Source organism: Ovis canadensis, chromosome 10 (assembly GCF_042477335.2).
Source record: "Ovis canadensis isolate MfBH-ARS-UI-01 breed Bighorn chromosome 10, ARS-UI_OviCan_v2, whole genome shotgun sequence".
Lineage (NCBI taxonomy): Eukaryota > Metazoa > Chordata > Mammalia > Artiodactyla > Bovidae > Ovis > Ovis canadensis.
Genome location: NC_091254.1, coordinates 44,819,975 through 44,836,836, shown reverse-complemented (window position 1 = coordinate 44,836,836; position 16,862 = coordinate 44,819,975). Strand labels below are relative to the sequence as shown.

Here is a 16,862-nt window from a genome sequence, read left to right as displayed (position 1 = left end):
TGAATATTTAGTGTTGATTTCCTTTAAGATTGACTGGTTTTATCTCCTTGCAGTCCAAGGGACTCTCAAGAGTCTTCTGCAGCACCACAATTGGAAAGCATCAATCCTTTGGTGCTCAGCCTTCTTTATGGTCCAACTCTCACATCCATATGTGATTACTCTTATGATCTCCATTTAATAGATAAGGAACCTGGGGCTGAAAACTGCGTCATCTTGTCCCGGATCTCCCAGCTAGAGAGAGACAGCTGGGGTGAGCAGCTAGGTAGGGTCCTGCCTCTGGAGCCCCTACTTTTAACCCCATGCCATCCCACCCTCAGCATGGAGGCCAGATGGTCACCTCATCCTTGTGGGGTAATGGAAAGACTAAACTGGATTTGGGGGTGACTCTTTCTGGGTGAGGATGGATGAAGGAAAGGAATGAGGAGCTGGGCCATCTTTGGGGGCTCTGGTCAATAAAGCAATTGCCTGGGTGGGTGATGACTGAGAGCAGCCAGGGGACCAGTGTGGATGCATCCCAGGGAATGTCAAATGTCAGAACTAGGGAGACCTGGAAGACAAGGAAAAGCCAAGATGCACCCTAAAGTTGAGGACAGCCGTGGCTGCAAACAGCAGCCTTCTTGGTAGTGTATCCAGCCTGTTGTCTGTACAGGTTGCCCTAAGGGACCTTGGAGACAGCTCTTCCCAGTGGACATTCATGACTGGCCTGGTGTCCCCAGGCTAGGCTCCAGCCAGATATGCGTGGTGCCTTTGGAAGCCCCAGGGCACAGTGGCCAGGGTTCACATTGGCCAAGTCATCATGTCCACCTGTACCAAGCTGCAGAACAAGGAGCATGTAAGTGAGGCCCTCCTCAGGGCCAGGTTCAAGTTCCCTGGCCACCAGAAGATCAGTATCTCCAAGAAGTGGGGATTTACTAAGTTTAACGGGGGTGAATTTGAAAACATGATGGCAGAAAATCAGCTCGCCTGGGATGGCTGTGGGTCAAACATGTGGGTAATTGTGACCCCCTGGACAAATGGCAGCCCTGAACTCATGAGAGCCTGGGCGCTGTCCACTCCTTAGTCTGGCCCATCAATAAATCAATAAAGTTGAGGACAAGAGCAGACGCCTCAAGGGCCGAAACCCACACGATGAGGGGCCAGGAAGCAGGACCCCAGGTGCAGAGGTAGCGGTGGCCTGGCGGGAGTCTCCATGTGTGAACAATCAGCCAGTTGCAGGCCAGGGGGTCGGCAGGCACAAGGAGGGGGCTCGGGTAAGGGGGTATCATGGTAAGATGACCACAGGCATTTGAAGTCTGACCAGCAGCAGTGAAAACAGCCCCTAGAGCAGCCGTTCCTAACCTGCTTGACACCAGGGACCAGTTTCGTGGAAGACAATTTTTCCACAGGCCAGGTGTGGGGTGGTGGTTTTGGGGTGATTCAAGTGTGTTACATTTACTGTGCACTTTATTTCTAACCTGGGCTTCCCTGGTGGCTCAGATGACAAAGAATCTGCCTGCAATGCAGGAGACGTGGGTTCGACCCCTGGGTCGGGAAGGTGCCCTAGAGAAGGGCATGGCAAACCCACTCCAGTATTCCTGCCTGGAGAATCCCACGGACAGAGGAGCCCAGTGGGCTACAGTCCATGGGGTCACAAAGAGTCGGGCACGACTGAGCTTCAGAACACTTTGACTTCACTTCTTCCTTATTTCTGATCTAATGCTGCTGTTGATCTGATTGGAGGTACTGGTCCACGGCCGGGAGGTTGGGGACTCCTTGCCCAGAGAAATGAGCCAGGATGGGCTCCTTGGAAGCACGTGGTCAGGAAGTGCTCAGACTGGTCTCTGAGTTCCCCCTGGGCAGGGAGGCTATAATTTCAGGCTTCTGAAGGGCCCCCAGGGAAATCTCCCTCTCTGACCACAGGCTCATGTGCCCTGGCCTCACTCACCAAGGGTGCTGCCAAGTTCTGTCCTGTAAATTTTGGGCACTGAGCAAATATTAAGCCATAAAAAACAGGAGCAGAGAAATCATTAGCGATGTACCAGTGATCGTGTAATGTCACTGCGGAGACTTCCCAAGTAAATAATTTCCTTTCCAGCCACCGAGTATCATAATGACACAGCCAAGACGGGTTTCTATTTATTCCTGGCCAGTCTCTCTCAGATTTACATTCCAATCATGAGATGGGACCTCTCACTGCATTTCAGTGCATTACTTAATCAAATGGTATGCCGGTTGACCCCAGTGTGTCTTAAAAGTTGGGGTTATTTATGGATATGGTTTCACGTGGAGGGTCACTGTGGGGCCTAATCTGCATATGCCTCTCAGGAGAGCTGGGACGTTATTTGCATAAGAAGCCCTAGGTTTCTGGGGAGGACCCAGAAAGAGGACTGGGGCACAGCTGAAGGGCGGAGTCCCTGCTTTTAGGGACCAGCTACTCAAGGGAAGAGTCTAGTCAAGCCACACAGGGGAGCACTTAGGGCAAGTGGGGATCCCCCCTCACCTCAAGTCGAAAGTGAGCCAGGGAACCAGTGTTCTGCTTCAAAGGGGATCTTGGTACCCATGACACCATGACATGGGTACCAAGTCATGACATCATGAACAGTCTCCCTAGTTCCTCCCAGGCTCTTCCTAGAGAATTTCTTGTTGTTTAGGCATCAAGTTGTGTCCAACCCTTTGCATGGACTGTAGCACACCAGTCCTCCCTGTCCCTCACCATCTCCTGGAGTTTGCCCAAGTTCATGTCCGTTGAATCGGTGATGCCATCCAACCATCTCATCCTCTGTCACCTTCTTCTCCTTCAGCCCTCAATCTTTCCCAGCATCAGGGTATTTTCCAGTGAGCCGGCCTAGAGAAGCGAGTGTCCTTACGAGCTACACTGCACTGTCATGGACTTTTAATTTTTTTTAACTATTTCATTTACATTTTATTCTTTTTTTAATTTTTAATTGGAGGATAATTGCTTTGCAATATTGCGTTGGTTTCTGCCATACATCAACATGAATCAGCCATAGGTGTACATATGTGCCCTCTCTCTTGAACATCCCTCCCATCCCATCCCTATCCATCGAGGTGGTCAGAGAGCACCGGATTTGAGCTCCCTGCAGTGAATTCCCACTGGCTCTCTGTTTTACATATGGTAATGAAAATGCTTCAGTATTACTCTCTCAATTAGCCCCTCTCTCCCCTTCCCTCACTGTGTCCTTATGAGCCACACTGTACTGCCATGGACTTTCACTAAATTTTATGCACATCATTTCTTAATGAAGTTCTGGGTGAAAGAGCAAGACCAGTAGGTGTGGTTCCTGCCCTGGAAGGCTCTTACCATCCAGGGAGGAAGAGAGACTTGTGCCACGGAAGCCAGAGCAGTGGTTTATCTTACTACTGTATGTCTTCCTGAGGGCCTGAGCCTTCTGTCATACGTAATGTCCCTCTCTGTCTCTAGCAGTTTTCTCTGCTCTAAAGTCTATTTTACTGGAAGTCAATACAGCCACTCCTGCTTATTATTATTATTTACATGGTATATCTTTTTCTATCCTTTTACTTTCAACCTACCCATGTTGTTGTATTTGAAGTGAGTAACCCACCAGGCTCCTCTGTCCATGGGATTTCCCAGGCAAGAATACTGGAGTGGGTTGCCATTCCCATCTCCAAGGGATCTTCCCAACCCTGGGTCTCCTGCATTGCAGGTGGATTCTTTACCGCCTGAGCCACCAGGGAAGCAACTCAGATCCCTGGTCAAGGAACTAAGATGCACATGTTGTTGTTTAGTTGCTCAGTCCTGTCCGACTCTTTGCAACCCCAAGGACTGTAGCCCACCAGGCTTCCCTGTCCTCCACCATTTCCCAAAGCTTGCTTGAATTCATACCCATTGATTTGGTGATGCTATCCAATCATCTTATCCTCTGTCGCCCCCTTCTCCTCCTGCCCTCAATCTTTTCCAGCATCAGGGTCTTTTGCAGTGAATCGGCTCTTCAAATCAGGAGGCCAAAGTATTGGAGCTTCAGCATCAGTCCTTCCAGTGAATACTCAGGAGTGATTTCCTTTAGGACTGACCTAAAGATCAATCTCCTTACAGCTGGATCTCTTTGCAGTCCAGGGGACTCTCAAGTGTCTTCTCCAGCACCTCAATTTGAAAGCATCAACTCTTCAATGTTCAACCTTCTTTATGGTCCAACTCTCACATCAGTATATGTCTACTAGAAAAATCCTAGCTTTGACTATATGGACCTTTGTCAGCAATATACTGGAATATATATATATATATATATATATATATATATATATATATATATATATATATATATATGTTGGCAATATCTGAAATCTACTGGAGGTGATAAAGCAACCCCAGAGACCCACCACTGTGATGTTCCTCAAGTCCTGAGGACCCTGGGAAGCCTGCCTTCTTTCTGTCTTTCAGTCTTCTGGGGACTTCCCTGGTGGTGCGGTGGATAAGAGTCCATGCTTCCACGGCAGGGGGCACAGGTTCCATACCTGGCTGGGGAACTAAGGTCTCGCATGTGGTGTAGAAAAACACACACATCCCTGCCAAAGTGAAGTCTTCTTAGGCCCTTCTGTTGTGTTATGTCTGTGGTCTTTTAGTTGTGAGAGTGAGGGGCTGGGAGGAATGCAGCCACTTCATCTTGACTAGAACTGAAGTCTGACTGTATCTGGCATGTTTGGGAGAGATCAGATGTATTCCGAGACCTAAGGCAATCTCAGAGTTCCCTCATGACCAAGTGGGTGGAGAAATAGCTGAGAGAAAGAGCCAGTGAGCTTGCCAAAAGGTTGCCGTGACATGGCAGGAAAAGTTTTTATTGCTTTAAACATAATGCCTTTCCCACAAATTAAAACTCAGTCATGATCCAGGAACCCTGCACCCTGAGCCAGCTTCAAACCATAAACTACAGACTTTATAGAGCACAGTTCACTTTCCCATGTTGGTGGGATACATTTGGTTATTATTACTCAGTAGGCAAGCTAAGGCACTTAGAACACCTCCACGAACACCATGAGTGAGCCAACAGTTCTAGAACCTAAATTCTAACACTCCTTGACTGCAGCTTTTTCAGACTTTGTCTTCAAAGGCACTTTATGAAGCACAACACACACAAGGCACCACAGCTGCAGCCAAACAAGTAGGAGCAGCGCGCGTGGTTAATTGAAACGGGCTCTACCGGGACTGCGGTGTGAAGAAACCGCGTCAATCAGAGGCTCGTTGAAAAGGAGGGCTTTGATATGCTGCAAGAAATAGTCTCTTTTGTCCCCAATTTCTGACATCTCTTTCAATGCGACGTTTTTAAACATCTGTTTCTAGAGCAGAGCAGGAAATCTCTAAGCAGCCATAACTCTTTGCTTGTGTCACGTGGAAACTACAGGCTGTAATTTTTTTTTTTTAAATCCTACCATGAAATCTTTTCTCTTTTAAACCAGTTCAAAGCAGAGCATTTAATGGGCATTTATACACAGGGAGCGTTTGAGAGGCTACTTTTTACAAATGGCTGTCATGAGATGAGTCATGATCAATTGCGAGATTCTGCTTTAGGCAGGGTTATGAATGGAGCTGCTTTACTGGCAAGTTAGGGGCAAAGAGGGAGCCACCTGATTCTGAGTCAGTCCCATAGAAGAGAAAGGCGAACTGCAAATGGATCGATAGGTACCTCGCTTCTGGGCACCTCTCTGAAGCAAGAATAACTCTTCTGGCCCTTTGTTTGACTGCGTGCTTTCAAAACTGCTTCCAGTCTCTGTGACTGAAGTTTCTATGGCTTCAGTGGCTGTGGATTACACAGAGAGGGAAGTGTGTGTGTGTGTGTGTGTGTCTCCTCAGTAGGCGGAGGTCAAGGTAGTTTCTTTTTTTCCTTGATGAAATATATGAGGTGCCATATGGTGGAGCAACCTGAGAATACCAGGTGTGCCTGCATCAGAATCTAAAGTGCCGTTACCATGGAGACCAGCACTCCCTCAGCGATGTAGGGCCTCTACTTCCGCCTTCAGAGGAACTTACTTGTCTAATAGGAACAGGTGCTCTGACATACAAAAGAAGTAAACCTTGATGGCAAGCCTTCAGGAATTTCTAATTTTTTCCCCTTGATTCTTTCTAAAGAGTTTTCTCCCTCTCTGCTTCATGAGTGAAGGCTTTGTTGAACTAACAATAATAATAATAGTAGCCTTTATTACATGGTGTTCTTCCTAGGTGGTTCAGTGGTAAAGACCCTGCCTGCCAAGCAGGAGACATGGGTTCTATCCCTGGATTGGGAAGATCACCTGGAGAAGGAAATGGCAACCCGCTCTAGTATTCTTGCCTGAGAAATCCCATGGACAGAGGAGGCTGGCAGGCTACAGTCCACGAGGTCCCAGAGTCAGATACAACTGAGCGACTAAACAACAACAAATTAAGATGGTGCTTTGTGTTATGTATACTCTATCTCTCCTTGGAGTAAGCGTTTTATCTATATTTTACAGATGAGAAAACCAAACCAAGGCTTCAAGAAAGTTTCCCAAGTCATGATCTCACAAACAGCTGTCCAGGTTGGAACTCAAACCCAGAACCATCTGACTTCCGCCTGTGCACTTAACTCCTTGCCAAAAGGTGATGAATTCATTACATCTGGAGTACGTCTGTCTGTTCAAAGGATCATCAAGTTTTTCAGTCCTATGAACTAAGAACTGAGAGGCAAAAAGAAAAAGGAAGTGAAGTTCCTGAAAGGCTCCCAATGGCCAAGTGGTGACTTATTGACAGGACAAGCCACAACCACATTGAGAACCAATGGCTAAGATTTATTGAGCATCTGTATGTCCTTCATTCTTTCATTAAATATGTACTGAGACCTACCTTACACGAAGCATTGTTCTAAGTCCCGTGGATGCAATGGTGACAAAAACTCTTTATAACAAATCAGACAAAGATCCCTGCCTGGGGGGACTTCCTAAACCCCAGTTTGTGTCTGTGTCCGACACTGGACCATGAGAACTCAGAAGCAGTAAGAGTTTATGATTAAGAAGCCAAGATAACCCAACTGCAATGCACTGAGATAAGAGCTAGATTCCAAAGAGGTGCAAAGCTCTGGGAATGGTGCTGCTAGGTGGGCACTGGGGAATCCAAGGTTTCTTTCTCTAGCTTTAGATGACTAGAGCCCTCAAAGATCCCAGACCCTCTGACCTCCCTGGAGATCCTTTGGGACCCTCTTGGTCAACTCCTGAGAAGCTGGAACCCCTTGGGTGGGTCCTTCTAGGGCAAACCATTGTCATGGGGTGACTGTCATACCAGGGTTCCCACACTTGTGCATCAGACGATTGATGAGCATAGGATTTGACATCTGTTCCTAACTCATGGCATTTCTTTACATGTCATCTTGATCATTTTAGCTCTTCCTTCCACCTCTGCTCTGTTTAAACATTGTTTCAACAACCTTAAATATAATCTGTTCTTCCCAGCTTTGGGTCGTCCAGAAATTTGATATCTTCTCCTTGTATTAAAACACTTGGAGGGAGTTCCCTGGTGGTCCAGTGGTTAGGACTCCCCTCCCACTACAGAAGCACTCGTTTAATCCCTGTGCAGGGAACTAAGATCCGACATGCCATGCAGCCGAAACATAAACAAATAAATAAACTAAAAAAAAACAGGGGTGGGAAGGAGGCTCAAAAGGGAGGGCATATGTCTATATACTTAGTTGATTCACACTCTTAAGCAACAGAAACTAACACAATTGTAAAGCAATTATCCTCCAATTAAAAGTAAATTGGACTTCCCTGGTGGCTCAGTGGTAAAGAATCTGACTGCCAGTGCAGGAGATGTAGGTTTAATCCCTGGGTTGGGAAGATCCCCACTCCAGTATTCTTGCCTGGGAAATCCCAGGGACAAAGGAGCCTGGTGGCATACAGTTCATGGGGTTGCCAAAGAGTCAGATATGACTTAGCAACTAAACAACAAATTAAATGTTAAAAAAAGAAAAAACAAGCACTTGGAAAACAGTGTCAAGGACAGGCCTAGAGCAAGGCACTACAGTCTTCTTTCCAGCCCAGCAGAAATCCACTAAGTAATACACTTTGATGCAGTCATTTGCCCCGCCAAGAACCCATGGACCTATTATTGAAGTTACACCTCTCTACCTTGCCCTGAGGACATGATGAAGGATGCTGCCAAAAGCCTTGGCAAAATTCCTTCTCCCAGCCCCAAAGACAAGCGCACTTCTATATTGGGAGGAGTCTGAGGTGGGGGGATCGCAATTGCTTTGAAATCCAAAATGTAAGATGAGAAAACCAAACTGTTTGTCTGGAGCCGTGAGAGTCAACTCAGACCTGTTGTTCACACTTGACTTCTGATGACCCAGTGCCAGTCTGTCAGTCAAACACAAAGGAAATGTTACTAGACAATTGTCCCACTTTGTTTCATTAATGTTTGCATAGACAAGCAGTATCAGGGCAACTGCATTCAATAAAACTTACAATAAAGTAAATCTAATACATTTTAATGAAATGCATGACTACGATTGTGTTTTATGGTAATTAAATAGAATTACAGGAATTCATAGCAACTGAAATTATTTCTTACACAGTACAAAATTCTGGGGGTGAGAACTGGGTAAAGAAAGGTCCTTTGAAAAAAGGAAATGAGAAGGGTTAGTGGGGAGGGAATTAGGGTCATCTAATAAGATCACGGCTATGGGTGGGTTTTTGCCGTTTTAAGCCAAGCAGTTCCAAAGACTATAGAATTTCCAGTCCCTGCCCTTGGCTAAATTTACAAGCTAGGAACTTGGGCAGAAAGTATAGAGTCTAAGAAGACATATTCAGTTCTTCTAAGAGAAAAGAAATGAAAGCTAAGAATCAATTAAAATCAGCGAAAGCTGATTCTAGGAGTATTGTTAAGATACTGAGGTAAGGGACTTCCCTGGTGGTTCTGTGGCTTTGCCTTTCAGCACAGGAGGTGAGAGTTCAGTCCCTGGTTGAAAAACTTAAGACCCCACATGCTTCGTGGCTAAAACACCGAAACATAAACCAGGAGCAGTATTGTAACAGATTCAATAAAGACTTCAAAACAGGTCCACATCAAAAAAAAAACTTAAAAAAACAAAAGATTCTAAGGCGAAAGGCAATGCCTCCCTCTATTATGGCAACAAGAAGAAATTGGGCCTTCGTGTGCAAGAACTTGGAGGTTGGATTCAGATTATCTAGGAACTCTTTAAAAAGTCAGACACCTAGATCACTCTGAAGCCCACTGATCAAGGTCTCAAGGAAGCAGGTTTAGACCTGCGTATTTTTCAGAGCTTCCTAAGCGGTCCTGACAGTCACCCGAGTTGATTATCTAGAACTTTTAGGTACAGATGTTTATACTTAGGGGAGACTAGAAAGCACAGCCAGAGAGAGGAAAGAGTGGGAAGAGACAGCTGAAGTAGAAAACGCCACGTGCTACACCACTGTGTGTAAGAAAATCTCATCAGGTTGCATTCCTAACACCCGCCACCACTCAGGGAAAAGGTACTCTGCCTGAGACGGTCAGGTGCGAGTGTGTGCTCAGGCGCTTCAGTCCTCTCGGACATCTTGTGACCCGGTAGACGGTAGCCCGCCAGGCTTCTCTGTCCATGAGATTCCCCAGGCAAGAGTACTGCATTGGGTTGCCATGTCCTTCTCCAGGGGATCTTCCCGACCCAGGAAGACGTCTCCTGCATTGGCAGGTGGGTTATTTGCCACTAGTGCTACTGAGACGTCAGGGTGGGCGGTGGAGGAGGTCATTTTAAGGCGATACAGAGCAGGGTAGGTGGGATGTTAAAACACAGGTTTGAGAAAACCTGCGTAAGGGAACTGGCACTTGATTCACAGGAAGAAGATGCTTTAGGAAGTGAGAGGAAGTGATAAAACAGAAAGAGGCCTCTTCAAAATTGAGCCAGGCTAATCTTGTCTCTAGTCTGCAGATGCCCAAGCAGTTTTCAAAGAACTCTTCTTTGGTGTGTCCCTTCCTCCTCTCCCCTTTCACTGCCATGGGCTAAAGGTGGAGACTCCATCCTGGGAAGGATGCTCTGTCTGCCCCAGAGCACAGCCCAGATCAGCCACTCAAGCTCAGCTATGCTGGCAGTTCTGCCAGAAATTCCATACTTCTGCAATCTATTTTGTCTAAGATGCTCAAATGCAAGCAAATATTTAAATTACGCTGGCCACCGACTCCCCTGGAGGTCCAGCGGTGATGACTCAACACAGGGGGCACAGGTTCAATCCCTGGTCGAGAAACTAAGATCCCACAAGTCACATGGCATGGCCGAAAAAGGATATAAATTATGCGGGTCACACACCTAAGAGCTTTTAGAATGTGAAATACGGTTGTCGCCAAGTGTCGTGCATCAGTAGGTGCTTGCCTGTAAGCTGCCCCTCAAAGAAACAGGCTACACTGTACCCTGAAACCTTCCTGGGTATATGGGAGGTCACCCCATTCACTTTCCTCATGGATCTTATTTGTGAGCCTCTCATGCAATAGGCAGGGCTTCCCTTGTGGCTCAGCTGGTAAAGAATCCCTTTCATGCAACGGGCTGGAGGAGGAAATTGTCACCCACTCCGGTATTCTTGCCTGGAGAATCCCATGGACAGAGGAGCCTGATGGGCTACAGCCCTTGGGGCTGGAAAGAGAGGGACCCTGACTGAGCTTCTACATGAACAACAGGCACTGTGTCGCCCCTGTGACCAGCCCGTCCCCAGAGCAGTGGCGGCGCCTGTTTTGCCTCTTTCCGTTGTGTCACAATCCTAGGCCTCTACACGGGAGCTCTTCCAGGAACTTCCATCTATTTTATCCCTCTTTCATTGGCCATTGACTTCAGAACTTGAAATCTCTGGAGAGCAGGAGTAGGGCGCTGGGAAAGTCAGTGGCTACGTAAAGGTTATCGGCGTTTCCCACAGGCAGTGCTGCATCTTGTTATTTTTCCTCAGTTGAGCCATAGGGGAACATTAGAGGCCCATGGAAGCCCTGCCGAGCAGCTCTCACCCCGTTTAATGTCTCCAGCGTTGACAGTCACACCCCCCCCCCACTGTTTTCCCACAAAGGCTAAAGGAAGCACATTGCCTACTCCATACGGGGTTTAAATCAGATCGGTGCAGGGTGACGTCTATTTGTAAAATAGAGATGCAATTTGCCTTGGCAGAACTGTGCCTTCCTAGTGTACTAAACACCTCCCAGCGCTGTTGACGCTACATAATACATTTAAGTAAGTTACCTCTAATATGAATGTGGCTGGGCAAAAGAAATTGATAGAAAATTGAGCTAGTTTTCATCCACAGACCAACCACCAGGTTTGAGGCTATTTCTGTCTCCAGAAGGGGCATGATTTCACAAACAGTAGAAGCCTTTTCTCATCCAATTAGCAAAGCACTTCTTCCCTCAAGGTTTTTCACAAGGGGAAAGAGTGGAGATGTGGAGAGAGTGCTGTTGAGAGATCTCGCTGCCGATCACCTCCCTGGACCTCAGTCCCTCTACCAGAAAGATAAGAGCAGGAGATAAGGCCTCTAGATATCAGTCCAGCCCTAAAGCTTTCTGGCTTTCCAATCCTAAAAATTCCAAATAAGAAAAAAATGAAAGTTAAAGACAGAAAGCCACGGGGATTGACATACATACACTACTCACACTGTGTATAAAGTGGATAACTAGTGAGAGCCTACCGTACAGCACAGGAAACTACTCAATGCCCTGAGGTGACCCTAAATGGGAAGGAAATCCAAAAAAAGAGGGGAGATACGTACACATATAGTGGATTCACTTTGCTAAATGACAGAAACTAATGTAACATTGTAAACAACTATCTTCCGATAAGAATTAATTTTAAAAAAATTAAAAACAAAAAAGAAAAAAGCAACCGGGAAAACCAAGTTGAATAGCTGAACCAGCCAAAGCGGATAAGTAGCTGTGAAGCACAGTTACCTGGTGGGTACCACCTGTGCGGAGTGCAGTCCTGCCCCAATTATTCGAACCAAGCCCCTGATGCTGGGAAAGATTGAAGGAAAGAGAAGGGGATGACAGAGGATGAAATGGTTGGATGGCATCACCGATTCAATGGACATGAGTCTGAGCAAACTCTGGGAGTTAGTGAAGGACAGGGAAGCCTGGTGTGCTGCAGTCCAGGGGGTTGCAGAGTCAGACATGATTTAGTGACTGAATCACCACCACCACCCTGGGAGAAGGATTATACCTCTTGATACCTCTTGGAGAGAATAGTTCCTGATTCCACTGACAAAAAGTTTGGCCATGTGACTTGTTTTGACCAGTGGATGGTAACAGACTTGATGTGTGTGACATCTCAAGAGGAGTTTTAAGAGCCTCTGAGGGCTTGCGAACACCCTTGCTCTCCTCCCAGTGCTGTGAGAACAGAGTCACTGAAGGTTTTAGGGATCTCAAGGAGGGACCACTGTATGGAGCAAAATCACAGCTGTAGCAGAGCTGCAGATGACATGAGCATAAGAGCCATACCTTTGTTCCTGAAAGCCACTGAAACCTGGGGCTTATTTCATCCTTCAGCCTTACCGAGAGAAAGCTGACCGATTCACCACCCTCCATGGGGCACATACGAGAACTACTCACAGAAGGACAAAGATGACACGGCTAATGTGTGCTCTTCGACTGAAAGCTCCTGGCTGCAGCAGCCTCATTCCCACGGATGCCAGAAATGCACAGCTCTCCAAACACGCAGCCCCAGCTGCTGCCCATGGGAATCTGAGGCTGGCACACCACCACCATCACGGTGATGCCCTCCATTCGCTGTATTTTGAACTGGAGTTCAGTGGGGGTAAAGGCAGACCTTGGACTTATCATCAGAGTCCCAAGCCACTCCCTGGTCTCTGATTGCCCACAGGTCTGCAGGAAACCTTGAACCTATCCCTGAATCCCTCTCATGTGGCCTCTGAAATCTCACAGTGGATTCTTGGTTCAGAGAGGTCATCCCCTAGGCCATGTTTCTTTTTTTTTTTTTTTTTGGCAGTTGTTCATTTGAATGAAAGCACAGTATTTAAAGGTTTCTCATAGAACAAATGGGTTCTCTTGCTCAATATGAAGAACACTGGATTCAACGACCTGCAAGGTCCCTTTTGGCTCTGAAACAGATCAGTCTTACAGCATTATCTAATTTGGACATTATTTTCCTCACCATTTGACAGGCAGATATCAACTTTATTAGTGGCACATATCAACTTCATGCAGTTAATTAGGGCAGAAAAACAGACGAATTTTCCGAGTGAAGTGACATGATAATCTAGGTGAGACGAACATGGTTATAAGGCAAACCTGTCTCTGCTTATCAGTCTTTGTTCAGAGAGTATTGTGTATGTTACTTTTAGAGAAAAAAGAGCACTAATTAGATTAACAATCTGTGAACAAAGTCAAAACAAAGAATTCAAATATATATTTTTTCACTCTTCTACAGCCTGAGGGCAATAGCCAAAAGAAATTACTATGAAGTGTGAGTAATGCAAAATAGATTTTGTGAATTTCCATCTGAAACGTGTGAATTTAATATACAATTGCAAATTAAGAAATGCTTTTTGATTTATAAAGTAGGCTTGATTCATATGTGGAAAAAACTACGTCCCGTAAACAACTCCAAGATGAACCCCAGGCTGCTTGTGGACCTGGCGAAGTGGAGGGGAATTCGTAGACTGAGAAGACACTGACTGCAGAGCCAGACCTTCCTCCACGTTCGTCAAAACCAAAGCACCCAAGGCCACCGCCACCCGTCCTGAGAAGATGGGCAAAGCAGTCTGTCAGCGACTCCACGACCAGCTGTTACAACTCTAAGCTACATAAAGATGAAAGGAACTGAAGTTCTGCGTTTACTTAGGTCATGTCCACAGACTAACACCCAGCCTTACCTGGGCTTTCAGCTGGGGAGCCAATGTCCAATCCCAGCTTCGCCATCACCATGTGGTAAGTAAGTTTCTTCGTGTCAGTGTTTCTCATGAGGGCTTTTGCTTACAGGGTCACAGTGAAGACAGAGCCTTCTAGTAGGAGTATCAGTGCCCACCGGGCACGGAGCCACGACATGTGCAACCCTGCAGGGGGGACAGCAGTGACCAATGGCCCCTGCCTCCCAGAACTCGCCGCTGTCTACTGTGGAAAAGAACCTGCTATGATAGAAGGCAGACTAACACAAGTCAGCAGCGAGTGGGGACTGTCACCTCTCTCGCCACGTGATGAACTCCTCTTTGTGCTTCAGAGCCTGGCTGGTATCACCTCCTCTGTGAAGCCTTCTCTGCGCTTCTCCTCCTCTCTGCTGCTGCTTGGCCACGTGCTCACCGTGGCTGATGGATGGATCTGGCGATGGTTTGTTTCCGGGCTTTCTCTATGGGATGAGTTCTGCAAGGCAGGGGCTGTGCCTCAGATTTGCTGGGCATTCAGTAAGCTAAACTGACTTTATAAAGGTCTACATAAAAGACTAAGGATGTAAGTGTTAGTCGTTCAGTTGTGTCTGACTCTTTGTGACCCCATGGACTGTAGCCCACCAGGCTCCTCTGTCCATGGAATTCTGCAGGCAAGAATACTGGAATGGGTAGCCATTCCCTTCTCCAGGGGATCTTCCCCAACCCAGGTCTCCTGCATTGCTGGCAGATTCTTTACCATCTGAGCCAACAGGGAAGCCCCCTAATACACCTAAATAAATCAATAAATATCTGTATGAGATTCAAATGAGAAAAATACAGAAAAATAAATCCAGGCTAGATCTTTCTAGATGCCCTCCGTGCATAATCCCCTGTGGATTACACAGAAGACTTCCTTATACAGAAAACTTTGGGAAGCCACCCCCCTCTTTAGGAAACCTGAGACCCTCTGACATGATGTAATGCTTTTTCTTTCTATGAAAAGCAAACCGCAGCTCCCGTCTGTGATTCTTATGCGAGAAACACCAAGCTCTTCCCTATGTGACCTTCTCCAGGACACACATCTGTATCTGCAGTTAAGAAAAGACAGTGAGACAGTGTGTAGTTTGTCAGCTCCCTGTTTAAAGTGCTTCTTTTTGAGGAAATTATGCTTGCTTGTATTGTTCCTATTATAAAGAGAGAGAAATCTGGGTCTTAGTGTGGTAAAGAGGGCAAGAGCACAACCACCAACATCCATGCTTTGGTTGACAAAAGGGACTAAGAGAAGGACGGACAGAAGCCTCTCTCCTCTAGCCTCTACCTTTGCTGGAAAAATAGCCCAAGAGCTCAAGAAGCATTTGGCAAAACACTTCAGTGTACACGTGTCTACTGTGGCCACTGGGTAGGCCAATTTGGGGGTCCAGAAGCTTCAGGGTGACTTTAGGATCCCACTTTTGGTAAAAGTAGTGTGGGGACCACCTCGATACAGTTCAGACTGTGCTTGTCAGCAAATGAAAGGGTAGTGGGACACTTTGGGCTATTTCTGGTATCCTAAGATTTCTGCTCCATCACAATAGAAGCCTCAGAGCCAAGTCTAGTTCAAAGAAGAGTGGTCCCTAACTGCGGCAGATCCCTTCCCACCCTTGAGTCAAAGCGGCTCACTGCCAAGCGAACAGACCCCATGCACTCTGAATTCAAGGGTCATCACTCCATCTACTGATCTCAGAGGCACTGACAGAGAGCAAGGCTGGGCAACCGAAGCTGCTTTATTTTGCAGGAAAAAACCCAAACAAAACCCAAACAAAATAAAGGGAGCTACAGTGATGTGCCCGGAACTACCTCTGCAAGGCGGCCTTGTGGAGGAGGAAGCCTCACTTGTGGTATTTGCTAGTTTCCACGGTGTAAATAATCTCACCATAGCTGATTTCAAGCCATCAGCAGGTTGAAAGACTGGCAATGTTGTTTTTAATAGTCAACAGTTGGCTCCAGAAAAGCCTCTCATGAGTCAACTCTAGCACACTGGGCAGCTTACATTTATTGAGGGTTTATGATGGGGCCATGGGCTTCCCTGGTAGCTCAGGTGGTAAAGAATCTGCCTGCAACGCAGGAGATCCTGGTTTGATTCCTGGGTCTGGAAGATACCCTGGAGAAAGGAGGGAATGGCTACCCACTCCAGTATTCTGGCCTGGAGAATTCCATGGACAGATGAGCCTGGCAGGCCCCAGTCCATGGGGTTACAAAGAGTTGGACATGACTGAGCGACTTTCACTTTATGGTGGGGCCTGAGACTGATAAGCACTTTATACTTCAAGTATCTCATTTCATCTTCCCAGCAGTCCTATAAGGAAGGTCCATCGTCACCATCCCCATTTGAAGATGAGAAAACAGGGGCACAGAGAGGATAAGCCACTTGCCCCCCTGGGGCTGGGAAGCAGGGGCTGGAATCCCAGTCTGACTCCCCAGCTGAAGTCCTCCCAGCCCCACAGTGCTCTTGCGAGACAGGCCCTCATTTCCATAGTAACGGATCTCTAGCCAAAGGGCAGGGCCTTCCAACCAGAGTCCACAGGGCCCCAACGAGGTCAGACATCCCTCACCCAGGCACAGAACACATGAGGGGGACTCCTTGCCTTTGCAAACTCAGCCTCCTCCTCCCATTTTCTTCCCTCCAGTCTGAGTCTCACCTCTTCACGCTTCCCTACGAGAAACAGCAGCCTTTGTCCTGCTGTGGGTGCCCCCGCAAGCCCACTCACGTTTAGCTTACCTGCTGTACCCCTGTATCAACAAGGATGGGTCGGCCAGCAGTGTCCTCCTTGGGAGCCTCACACTGGGAGAGCCCCCTGCATTCCCAGGGCAGGAGCTGGCGAGGGCACGGCCCCAGGGCTCCCTGTCCGCAGGAGGTAGAGGGCCTCTGGTGGACAGGGCACAGGGATGGCTGATCAGTGAAAACAAAGAGGTGGACCAGGATATATCCCTATGTCTGAAAGTCAGGAGTTATTCCAAATCCGGGGAGACATGAACACTCAGGATGGGAATTAAACTTGTCCTAAGTCCTTGAAGCGAGC

The 16,862-nt window shown here is 47.2% G+C and overlaps 1 pseudogene; it reads left to right on the top strand.

The window, feature by feature from the left end:
- The first annotated feature begins 586 nt into the window (after positions 1 to 586).
- On the top strand, positions 587 to 677 carry LOC138447022 (small nucleolar RNA SNORA70; annotated as a pseudogene).
- The last annotated feature ends 16,185 nt before the right edge of the window (positions 678 to 16,862 follow it).